Source organism: Capsicum annuum, chromosome 12 (genome assembly GCF_002878395.1).
Source record: "Capsicum annuum cultivar UCD-10X-F1 chromosome 12, UCD10Xv1.1, whole genome shotgun sequence".
Classification (NCBI taxonomy): domain Eukaryota; kingdom Viridiplantae; phylum Streptophyta; class Magnoliopsida; order Solanales; family Solanaceae; genus Capsicum; species Capsicum annuum.
This window is the reverse complement of record NC_061122.1, coordinates 87258641-87270239: the sequence shown is the minus strand read 5'-3', so window position 1 is coordinate 87270239 and position 11599 is coordinate 87258641.

The following is an 11599-nucleotide window of genomic DNA, read 5'->3' as shown; positions in this document are numbered from 1 at the left end:
TAATTAAGTCTTGCCTCTAAAGCAAGAGTTGTAGAAAATCTCATAAATAAAAACATAACATGATAGTGTCAACTCTTGCCCATGGGGCATAATTTGCAGTTTGAAAGTCCATGAGGTAAGTCTTGCCTCTAAGGCAATAGTTGTGAACATCTCATAAATGAAAACATAATATGGTACAGTCAACTCTTGCCCATGGGGCATAATTTGTAGTTTGAAAGTCCTTGAGCTAATTAAGTCTTGCCTCTAAGGCAAGAGTTGTAAACTATCTTATAAATAAAGATATAACGTGGTAGTGTCAACTCTTGCCCGTGGGGCATAATTTATAGTTTGAAAGTCTTTGACCCAAGTCTTGCCTCTAAGGCAATAATTGTAGAACATCTCATAAATGAAGACATAACGTGGTAGTGTCAACTCTTGCCCGTGGGGCATAATTTATAGTTTGAAAGTCCTTGAGCCAAGTCTTTCCTCTAAGGTAATAGTTGTAGAACATCTCATAAATGAAAACATAACGTGGTAGAGTCAAATATTGCCCGTGGGGCATAGTTTGTAGTTTAAAAGTCCCTGAGCTAATTAAGTCTTGCCTCTAAGGCAAGAGTTGTAGAATATCTCATAAATGAAAACACTAATTGGTAGTATCAACTCTTGCCCATGGGGTATAATTTGTAGTTTGAAAGTCCTTGAGCTAATTAAGTCTTACCTCTAAGGCAATAGTTATAGAACATCTCATAAATGAAGACATAACGTGGTAGAGTCAACTCTTGCCCGTGGGGCATAAATTGTTGTTTGAAAGTCCTTGAGCTAAGTCTTGTCTCTAAGACAATAGTTGTAGAACATTGCATAAATCAAAATACAATGTGGTAGTGTCGACTCTTGCCCGTGGGGCATAATTTGTAGTTTGAAAGTTCTTGAGCTAATTAAGTTTTGCCTCTAAGGCAAGAGTTGTAGTACATCTCATAAATGAAAACATAACGTGGTAGTGTCAACTATTGCCTGTGGGGCATAATTTGTAGTTTGAAAGTCCTTGAGCTAAGTCTTGCCTATAAGAAAATAGCTGTAAAACATCTCATAAATAAAGATATAACGTGGTAAAGTCAACTCTTGCTCGTGGGGCATAATTTGTTGTTTGAAAGTCCTTGAGCTAAGTCTCGGCTCTAAGACAATAGTTGTAGAACATCCCATAAATCAAAATAAAATGTGGTAGTGTTGACTCTTGCCTATGAAACGTAACTTGTTGTTTGAAAGTCTTTGAGCTAAGTCTTGCCTCTAAGGAAATAGTTGTAGAACATCTCATAAATAAAAACATAACGTGGTAGAGTCAACTCTTGTCAGTGGGGCATCATTTGTTGTTTGAAAGTCCCTAAGATAAGTCTTTCCTCTAAGGTAAGAGTTATAAAACATCTCATAAATCAAAATACAATGTGGTAGTGTCGAATCTTGCCCATGAAACATAACTTGTTGTTTGAAAGTCATAAGACTTGCCTCTACAATGTAGTAATGTCAACTATTGCCCATGAAACGTAGTTTATTGTTCGAAAGTCATAAGTCTTGCCTTTATAATGTGATAGTGTCAACTCTTACTCATGAGATGTAACTTAAATTGAAGAAATCAAAGCAAAGAATAAAAATAATAAAATTGCGGAAATAAAAGAAAATAAAGAAAAATATTAAAAAAAAACAAAATTCACAAAAAATGTAAAAGTTGAGAGAGAATAGAAAGAAATAGAGGTTGTTTAAAAAAAGAAAGATTAAATAAAAATTAAGGTCGAGAAAAATTTAAAAAGAAAAAATTCAAAGAAAAAAATTGTAAAAGTAGACATTGAAAGGTGTAAAGAAAAAAAGTGAGGGTTGAGAAAAACTAAAAAGAACAAAAAAAAAGGAAAGAAAAAATAAAAAATAAAAAAATATAAATAAAAAAAGAAAAAAAAAGAAGTTGAGAGGAAAAAAAAAGAGTAAGGGTTGAGAAAATTAAAAATAAAAAGAGAAAAAAAACCAAATTAAAATTAAAAAGAGAAAAAAAAATTGAAAGATATTAATATGGAGTTGTTATGCATTATGAGGATCATTTATGAAATTTACTCCATTGATTAGGGGCAATTTTGTCTAAAAAAATATTAGTTAATCGGTAAAGGCTATTTTGAGGAAGCTTTTTTATTTGGGGCTAAAATTTGAAAGTCACCCCAAATTGGGTCTATTTTTTAGATTCACCCGACCAAAACCAGTCCAGGCCCGCCGGTTAACTGGCTCTGCCCGAAAACTTTTTTAAAAAAAAAAGTCAATTTTTGACCGTTGGGCCCAATGGCTATATGGCCGTTTTTGGGTCCAAACGGCTACTTAGCCCCTTTTAATTAAAAAAAAAATCATTGAAAATATTTTTTTAAACCCAAAAAAATTTCTATAAATACCCTACACTTTCAAATCATTTTCCACACAATTTTCATTCTTTCAAATCTCATTCTCTCTCAAATCTCAATTCTCAAAATTCAAATATTCTATATATTTCCTAAAGTGCTCAATTTATTTTTTTTATTTTGCGATTACAAAGTACGAGTGTAAGTTTCTCAAGTCGCAACTTTTGGATACTTCAAAAATTTGGTATTGTCGTTCCATCTCTCACTTTTAATTTTAATTAGTGTATTAATTGTTAAATATTTAATTTTATTATATTTGTGTATTTTGAATTTTTTTTAGTTTGATTTATATTATGGATAAATTAAGAAACCTCGCCACTAAAGTGTAAAATTTTTTTGTTCCGGAAGTGGTAGTAGTAGAAAAAAGTGAATTACTGGCGGTAGAAGTAGTTCAAGTAGTAGATATACCTGTGTGCCTCCGCCTCCGATACCGCTTAGACAACCTTTTGAGGAAAAAGTAGGTGTAAGTGCTCACGATATGAATTACGTAGATACTCAGGAAAATTACAGTATAGAAGAATAAAATGAAGCAGATGCGGTAGATTTAGATAAAGATGCTGAAAATATTGATGAGACACCCGCAGTAGAAAATGGTAACGTTAGATTTGAATCGGTTAATCGCCCTTCCCATGCCCCAAAAGCTCGTAGAACAACTAGTATTGCATGACAAATTTTTACACGTATAGGAGATATTGAGGTGCAATGCAATATTTGTCAACAAGTATATAAGCATAAAAGTGGAGGCAAGCAAGGGGATACGAGTATGCTAATGAGACATATAAATGATAATCACGAAAGAGAGTTATTTATTGCAAAAGTTGGTGAGGCTGTTGGTGGACCAACACAAACTAGAATGGACCCGGCAACCGGTCAGGTAATTAAGAATTATAATAAATATAGGGACCGGAAAGAAATAACAAAAATAGTAGTTGTGGGTTGTTTGCCTTTCAGTTTTCCTTATTCGAATACGTTTATTCATTATATTCAAGTAATTTATAATCCTATGTTTAATGGTATTCCTACAAGTACTTGTCGGGACGATATTTTTAGACTTCATTCACAATATGTTTTTTTATTTATCTACATTGTTAAAAAATATTCAATGTAGGATGGCTCTAACTTCTGATCTTGGTCGTGCTGTTAATAAAAATAATATTTTAACCATTACTTGTCACTGGATAGATAGTAATTATGCTATGCAAAAACGTATTCTTGATTTTTTGTATGATAAATATATTAGACATACTGGAGAATTTATTGCTGATTCGATTAGTAAAGTTGCAGAATTTTATGGTATTGAAAAAAAAGTCTTATGTATTGCTTTTGATAATGCTTCTAACAACAAGACTGTTATTACAAAGTTAGAAGTTAAGCTCTCTCCGCCGTTACCTGAAATATTTCATCTTAAGTGTGCTTGCCATATATATAATTTAATTATAAGAGATGGTCTTGAATTTTTTGAGCTTTATATTAAAAAAATTTGGCTTTCTATTGGCTTTATTCAAGAAAATAATCGAAGAAAAAGAATTAGAGAATTTAAAGTTAAATGTCAAGAAAATAGACTTAGGCCGATATTGATGCCTGAAGAATGTGATACTAGATGGAATGCTACGTATGATTATTTTAAAACTTTTCATGCTTATAGAGTTCTTATTACACTAAATTTTAACCAACATTGTGGTTCATTTGCTGATTCGATTGAATGTATGATACATGATTCTGATTGGGCTGTAATTGATGATCTTGTTAAGTTTTTGGAAAAAATTTATATAGCTACGATTGAATTTTTTGGTGCTTATTATCCTACTGTTTGTAATATTTTAGCATATATAGACGATATTTCTGGTTTGCTCAAAGAATATAAGAATAAAGAAGGTTACAAAGAAGCTTTTGGTGGTATGTTTGCAAAATTTTAAAAATATTTTTTCTGATTCCCCCTATTTACTTGGTTAGTGCTATACTAAATCCGTGTATGAAATATAATACTATGTGCCACTTTAGTACTCTTATTTATTCTAACTTAGAGATAAATACTAACAATGATTCTGATAATGAAGAAAAAGAACAACCAGATTTGTAGACGACTATGAGTGATGCGAACCTTTACATAGATAAATTATATAACCATTATGCTGATTTACTTAATTTATCTGTACCGACAAATATCACTCCAACTGTCGCTCCTCATCCTCCCGAGGAGCCATCATCTTCTAAAAGGCCGGCACATTGTGGTTTTCCTAATTACGTTTATGATTTAAATGTCAACAACTTCTCAGGAAGAGTTTAAGTATTATCTTCAAAAGCCGATAGAGGATTGTAGACGACGGATCAACGCGTTGGATTTGTGGAAGAACAATGAAACATAATATCCTGTGCTTTCAAGATTAGCTAGAGATATATTGAATGTTCCAATGTCAACTGTTGCATCAGAGGGCGATTTTAGTCAGGGACGACAACCGACACTCTTTGGGAAGCAATGCTATGAATGTTCTAGCTTGCCTTAGAGATTGGATTAGAGCGAAACGAAGAAATCAAGGAATGGAAGTGGAGCCGAAAGACGAACAAAATCTTGAAAAAATTATGACTTCGAGGGAGAACTCAACACAATCAAGTCCAATACATGGTTTTGCCCCCATTGACTTTGACTATCCTATGTAAGTTCCCGTTAATGTTAACATGGATGAGTTGGAAAAAATGATGAGAACTTTGTAGTTTTTTCATTCATGTACATTATAAGTTTTGAATCATTTTGCAATCAATAAAATATAACATTCATTCACTCCTTACTTTGTAATTTTTTTCATTTAATGATTTAAATTGAATTTCTAGTTTAAATTAAATACTTAGTTTTAATATATTACTAATTTACTATCAAGTATTATTAATTTATTATATTAAGTAGCATAATATATTTTTTTTAAAGTAGTACATATATATTGAATGGTACGTATATATGTGTATATATTTTCTATAGACTCTAAAGTAGTATATATTTAACGTATACATGTGTATATGTTTTATAGTGTGTGTGTATATTGTAGTATATGTTTTATTTAAAGTAGTAAATATATTGAATGGTACGTATATATGTGTATATAATTTCTATAGACTCTAAAGTAGTATATATTTAATGTATACATGTGTATATGTTTTATAAATTAGTATATATATATATATATATATATATATATATATATATATCATTATATTGTAGTATATATATTGTAGTATATGTTTTACTTCAAGTAGTACATATATATTGAATGGTGCGTATATATGTGTATATATTTTCTATAGACTCTAAAGTAGTATATATTTAACGTATACATGTGTATATGTTTTATAAATTAGTATATATATCATTATATTGTAGTAAATATCTTGTAGTATATGTTTTATTTAAAGTAGTACATATATTGAATCTTACGTATATATGTGTATATATTTTATATAGACTCTAAAGTGGTATATATTTAACGTATATATGTGTATATATTTTATAAATTAGTATATAACTATATATATAGTGTATGTATATATTGTAGTATATGTTTTATTTAAAGTAGTACATATATTGAATGGTATGTATATATGTGTATATATTTTCTATAGACTCTAAAGTAGTATATATTTAACATATACATGTGTATATATTTTATAAATTAGTATATAACTATATATATTTTGTGTGTATATATTGTAGTATATGTTTTATTTAAAGTAGTAAATATATTGAATGGTACGTATTATGTGTATATATTTTCTATAGACTCTAAAGTAGTATAAATTTAATGTATATATGTGTATATGTTTTATAAATTAGTATATATATCATTATATTGTAGTATATATCTTGTAGTGTATGTTTTATTTAAAGTAGTACATATATGTTGAATGGTACGTATATATGTGTATATATTTTCTATAGACTTTAAAGTGGTATATATTTAACGTATACATGTGTATATGTTTTATAAATTAGTATATAACTATATATAGTGTGTGTATATATTGTAGTATATATATTGTAGTATATGTTTTATTTAAAGTAGTACATATATGTTGAATTATACGTATATATGTGTATATATTTTCTATAGACTCTAAAGTAGTATATACTTAACGTTTACATGTGTATATGTTTTATAAATTAGTAAATATATTATAGTATATATCTAATAGTATATGTTCTATTTAAAGTAGTATATATATTTAACTAACGTTTAGTCGTATACACGATTACATGTGTAATTGTGTATATGTATATATGTTTTTTAAATTCTAATGTAGTATATACTATATATATAGTGTATATATATTATTTAACGTATTTAAAATGTATATAGGTGGGTATATATAGTGTATATTGGTGAAAAATATTTTAAGTTTTTTTTGGTTTTAATCGATTTTGACCGGATTTTGGATCGGTTTTGATCTGGTTTAGGCTGGTTGGACCTGGTTAGGTGTAGTTGGCCAGTCTCGGGTTATTTCTTAAGATTTTACTATAGGACCCAGAACCAAACCGGCCCATTTAAACTGGCCCAAAACTAGATCGGCCCATAAACCGTTTAAATGTGACGAGCCGATTCGGGTTGACCCGGCCTATCCCCGTTAACAGGCTTACTGTAATACCCCGCTATTTTCCTAGCTTAAACTCGTCCGAAATAAATGTCAAGGTTAGCTCTTAGAATAAATGATGTTTAATTTATGTGGAATTCTCTAGATTTGAACTTTCCATGGCGTAGAAAATTGAATAAGCTTTCCAATGATATAAGATTCGCCTAAATTCGATAACCGGGTAAGCAGTTATGGTTATTTTAAGTTCCAGTCGTAAATCACCATCAGTTGAACCCTTAGTGCATCACAGAGCAGTGAAAAATACCAATTGTCATTTTTCAATGGCCCTCCGCGATTGCACCACACGCGGAGAGGGCCAATTTCCCCTTTGCCAAATTCCAGTATGACCTCGCGATACTGGCGCGTCGCGCCACTGGTTAAAATGACAAACATAAGGGCTCCGCAATTGTGGCACGTTGCGGAGGGAGTCCATTTTCCATTCATCTAATTTTCAGTGATCCACCGCAATAGTGGCGCGTCGCGGTGGCCACCCAGGTCGTAAAATATTGCATTTTTCAATTTCGTTTGGAAGTTTAAAGAGGACATTTTGGTCATTCTCTCAGACCCTAGTCCATCTTAAACAACAAATTAAACCCCTCTAAACCACTTTGCATTCAATTTTCATCTATTTCTCTCAAAGCAAAAACCCTAGTTCATCAACTTCCTCCCCAAGAAACTCAAATTCCTCCATTAATCTTCCAAGGAAATTCAAGATTTAGAATTCCCAAGTCAAGTACTCCAAGAATTCATCCCCAAAGCATCAATAGAAATCCAAGATTCAAGTTTTCATCAAAGATCATCAATTCAAGGTATGTGGGCTTTGAACAAGGATATATCTTCCATCCTTGTGCCCAAAGTTATATTTTTCAAGAAATTTCTTATGATTTGAAATTGGAGTTTACACCCATTGTATCTTATTGGTGATTTTGAGTAAGATACGATTGAATTATGAAATCCCGTGTTTTTTTTTAGTTAAAGAATGCTCTTATATGATTTTGAATACCATGAGCATGATTTGAGATATTGTTTACAACTTTTCAATTGAATTGAGCATGATATTGTGATTTAAAATCATTATCTTGATACTATTGAAGCATAGACTATTATCCAAGATTGATTATTGTGATTTCAAGAAAGTTAGTGTTATAAGCATCTTAGGAGCAAGATTGTTTACAGTTTTTAGTACAACTTTGATCTTTTGATCATTGGTTTAGCTTTGGAATCCACACTATAGATTATTACAATTTACAGAAACTCAGAAAAGTTTTGTATACAAACTTACTAAAGTCAGTGCATAAATGGTTTTTCATATAAATCCTTATGCTAGTTTTAAGAAATGGATTTCCAATGGTTTTGAGCATATAGATCTTAAAGGAGTAGTATTTAGCACCGAGTGGAAAGTGTGGGATTAGCGTGCCCTATCTTCCACAGAACTACGTAGCCAACGTAGGTACAGACTCAGATTATTCCCATTTATATGGATTACAGATTTAGCTTGTGATCGATCACCTGGATTAGGTTATACTCCCTAGCAAGAGTATGACACCTCTCCCCAATGTGAGGTTTCCTTCTTGGGAGGTCAAGGCATTGGACTCCCTATAGCTCAAATGATTTATGTCAGTTAAAAGAACCTCCCTGCTAGTAAAAGATACACAACTTCACAGATAAAGTATTTTTTCCTAAAGTTTTGAAGAATCCCCTGACAAAATAAATTTTCAGATATGATTTGAGAATAAGAACATAATTCAGATTTTAGAACTAAGTGTAATAGCTCACAAGATTTAGATTACATATTTATTATTCATGATTTGACTTTCAGATTTCAGATTTACTCAAGCTATGTGAGTCATTTACATTTAGCATGCATGATTTGATAAACTGTGATGATATTATTTACTTATTGCATGCACCCCCATATACTCAGTACATTCTCAAAGTACTGATCCACATATACGTCTATGTGCTACATTATCTCATGATGTAGGTTCAGATGCTCAGTTTCAGCAGCGACAGTGATTTTTAAGCATCATTTCTACATCCATGCAATTGGTGAGTCCTCATAGTTCGAGGGCTTAGTTATTCAGATTTCCCATTTATTAGTAGATTTCTTCATTATTCATTTCGGACAGTTAGAGTCAGTTGGGGCCTGTCCTAGTGGCTCTCTAGATTCAGCTAGTAGAGACTTGTCAGACTACCAGATTCAGTCTTAGATCTCAGTTGTCATATTCAAACTTTTCAATATTTGTTTAATCGGATTGATGAGATTGGTACTTTCAGATATATTCAGATTATTCAGAAAAATTTCCATATTTTATCATGACTTTATACTTATATTTCTCCATGTTGAGATTCAGATATGTTAGAAGGCAGCCAGGGTTAGCTTAGTACTACTTGTAGTTCAGAGCACCATGTGGCATCCCAAAAACTAGATTTTGGGGCGTTACACTTACTTCAGAGGTTACCCATTCCTGAGTGAAAGTGGGAGCAGACTTTGTAGGTAGGTTGCTTGACAGCATTTGGATCATCATGGATTGATTGACCATATTTTCCCATTTCATACTTATCAGATTTCCTTCAGTGCCAGAGATTGACTCGTATCTATGTTATGAGATAGTTCATCTTCATGGGGTACCCGTGTCTGTTAATTCAGACGGAGGCTCAGCATTTATTTCTAGATTTTAGAGGATGTTTCAAGAGGATTTGGGTGCTCGGATTGACCTTAGCACAACCTTCCACCCCTAGATTGATGGTCAGTCGGAAGGACTATTCAGGTTTTGGTGGATATGCTCCATGCATGTATGGATTTTGGAGGTCAGTGAAAGCAACATTTAGCCTTAGTTGAGTTTACTCATAATAATAGCTACCATTTGAGTATTGAGATGGCACTTTTCGAGGTGTTGTATGGTAGGCATTATCAAATTTTGATTGGTTGGTTTGAGACTTTCGAAGTTAGACCCCTTGGTATCGAATTGCTTTGCAAGTCTTTGAAAAGAGTTTGAGTGATTCTGCATAGGCTTTAGGCAACCCAGAGTAGGCAAAAGAGTTATGGAAACCTCAGACGTCGTGCTTTAAAGTTTGGGATTGGTGATCAATTTTTTCTTCGTGTGTCTCCCTTGAAGGGCGTAGTAAGGTTCGAAAAGAGGGACAAGCTTAGCTCAAGGTTTATTGGACCTTTTAAGATACTTCGAACAATTGGGGGGCTGCTTATGAGTTGGCCTTACCTCTAGACTTTTCAGTTGTTCATTTAGTTCTTCATGTATCTATGCTTCGACGTTATATTTCAGATAAGTCTCACGATTTCATTAGGACTCGATTCAGTTGTATGAGAGGTTGACCTTTGTAGAGAAACCAGTATCCCTTTTAGCTAGAGATCTTAGACGTCTGGATTCTAGAGATATTCATGTGGTTAAGTGTAGAGACACGTTCCTATTGAGGAGGCAATTTGGAAGGTCGAGTCCAACATGCGTAGTAGTTACCCTCAGCTTTTTACTAATTCATGCATTTTCTTGCCTTTTAGTTCAAAGACAAACTAAAGTCTTAGTGGTAGCTACCGTAATGACCTAATTTGTCAAGTTTTGCTTTTTATGTGATTTGACTATTTTGCCCTTTTCTTTAGTTACTACATGTTAATTTTAGAGTGTGAGATGTTTGGCACAATTCCCAATGCCTTTAGGAGGGTTTTAGGAGAATTTAAGATTTTTAGGTGCTTTAAAAGTCCTATAGTTAACTTCAATCAACATTGATGTTTTGAGTACCTGATGGAGATTTGGACAATTCATTAGATCCAAAATATCAAATTTAGATTAGTATCGGAGCTGGTTCAGGTTTGAAATCTTTATTTACAATTCTTCGTTTGAAAACTAATGAAATTTGCCTAAAAGGGATCCCGGGGGTTAATTTATTGAAAACAATTCTTTTTTCGAAAATCCAACATTTCCATAGAGTCCAGAATATCAAAAGTAGTATGGTAGCATTTATAGTTTTTTCCAGTGGATTTGTGAACAAATTTTGAGGGCCCATTTGAAAACATTTCTTCACATGAAAAGTCTATTAGTGCAGCATTTTCTGGTGCATCAAGCCTTTTGTTGCGATCGTGTGTCCACGTGTTGCGATTGCGGGCCTCGATGACAACATTCATCGTGATCGCGTGGAGGTGGTACCACAATCGCGATGGGTTAATTGATAGATCGGGTCGGATTGACTTATTGCGGTCATGAGGCCCACCCATGTAACCTTGATGACCAGTCCAATTGTTGGTAAAGGTTAGGGGTACGCAATAGCGAGACACTATTCAGAGAACAGTAGAAATATTTATTTTTCGCGATTTTACTTCATTTTTGAACCTCTAAGCTTCGGAAAAGACAATTTTACTAGGGTTTCTCCATCCTTTTCGTGTGGGTAATTTCTAAACTTGTGTTTTAATTATTTCCTATGGATTATGTCTTCGAAAATACCTTTTAATCTTGAATTTGAAATGGATTTTTGAAGTTTTCATCGGTAAAGCTTAAAAATGAGTTTTCTTTGATTCAGACCTCGTTTTTATCTTATTTTTGCATGGGTTTTCAACTGTAGAC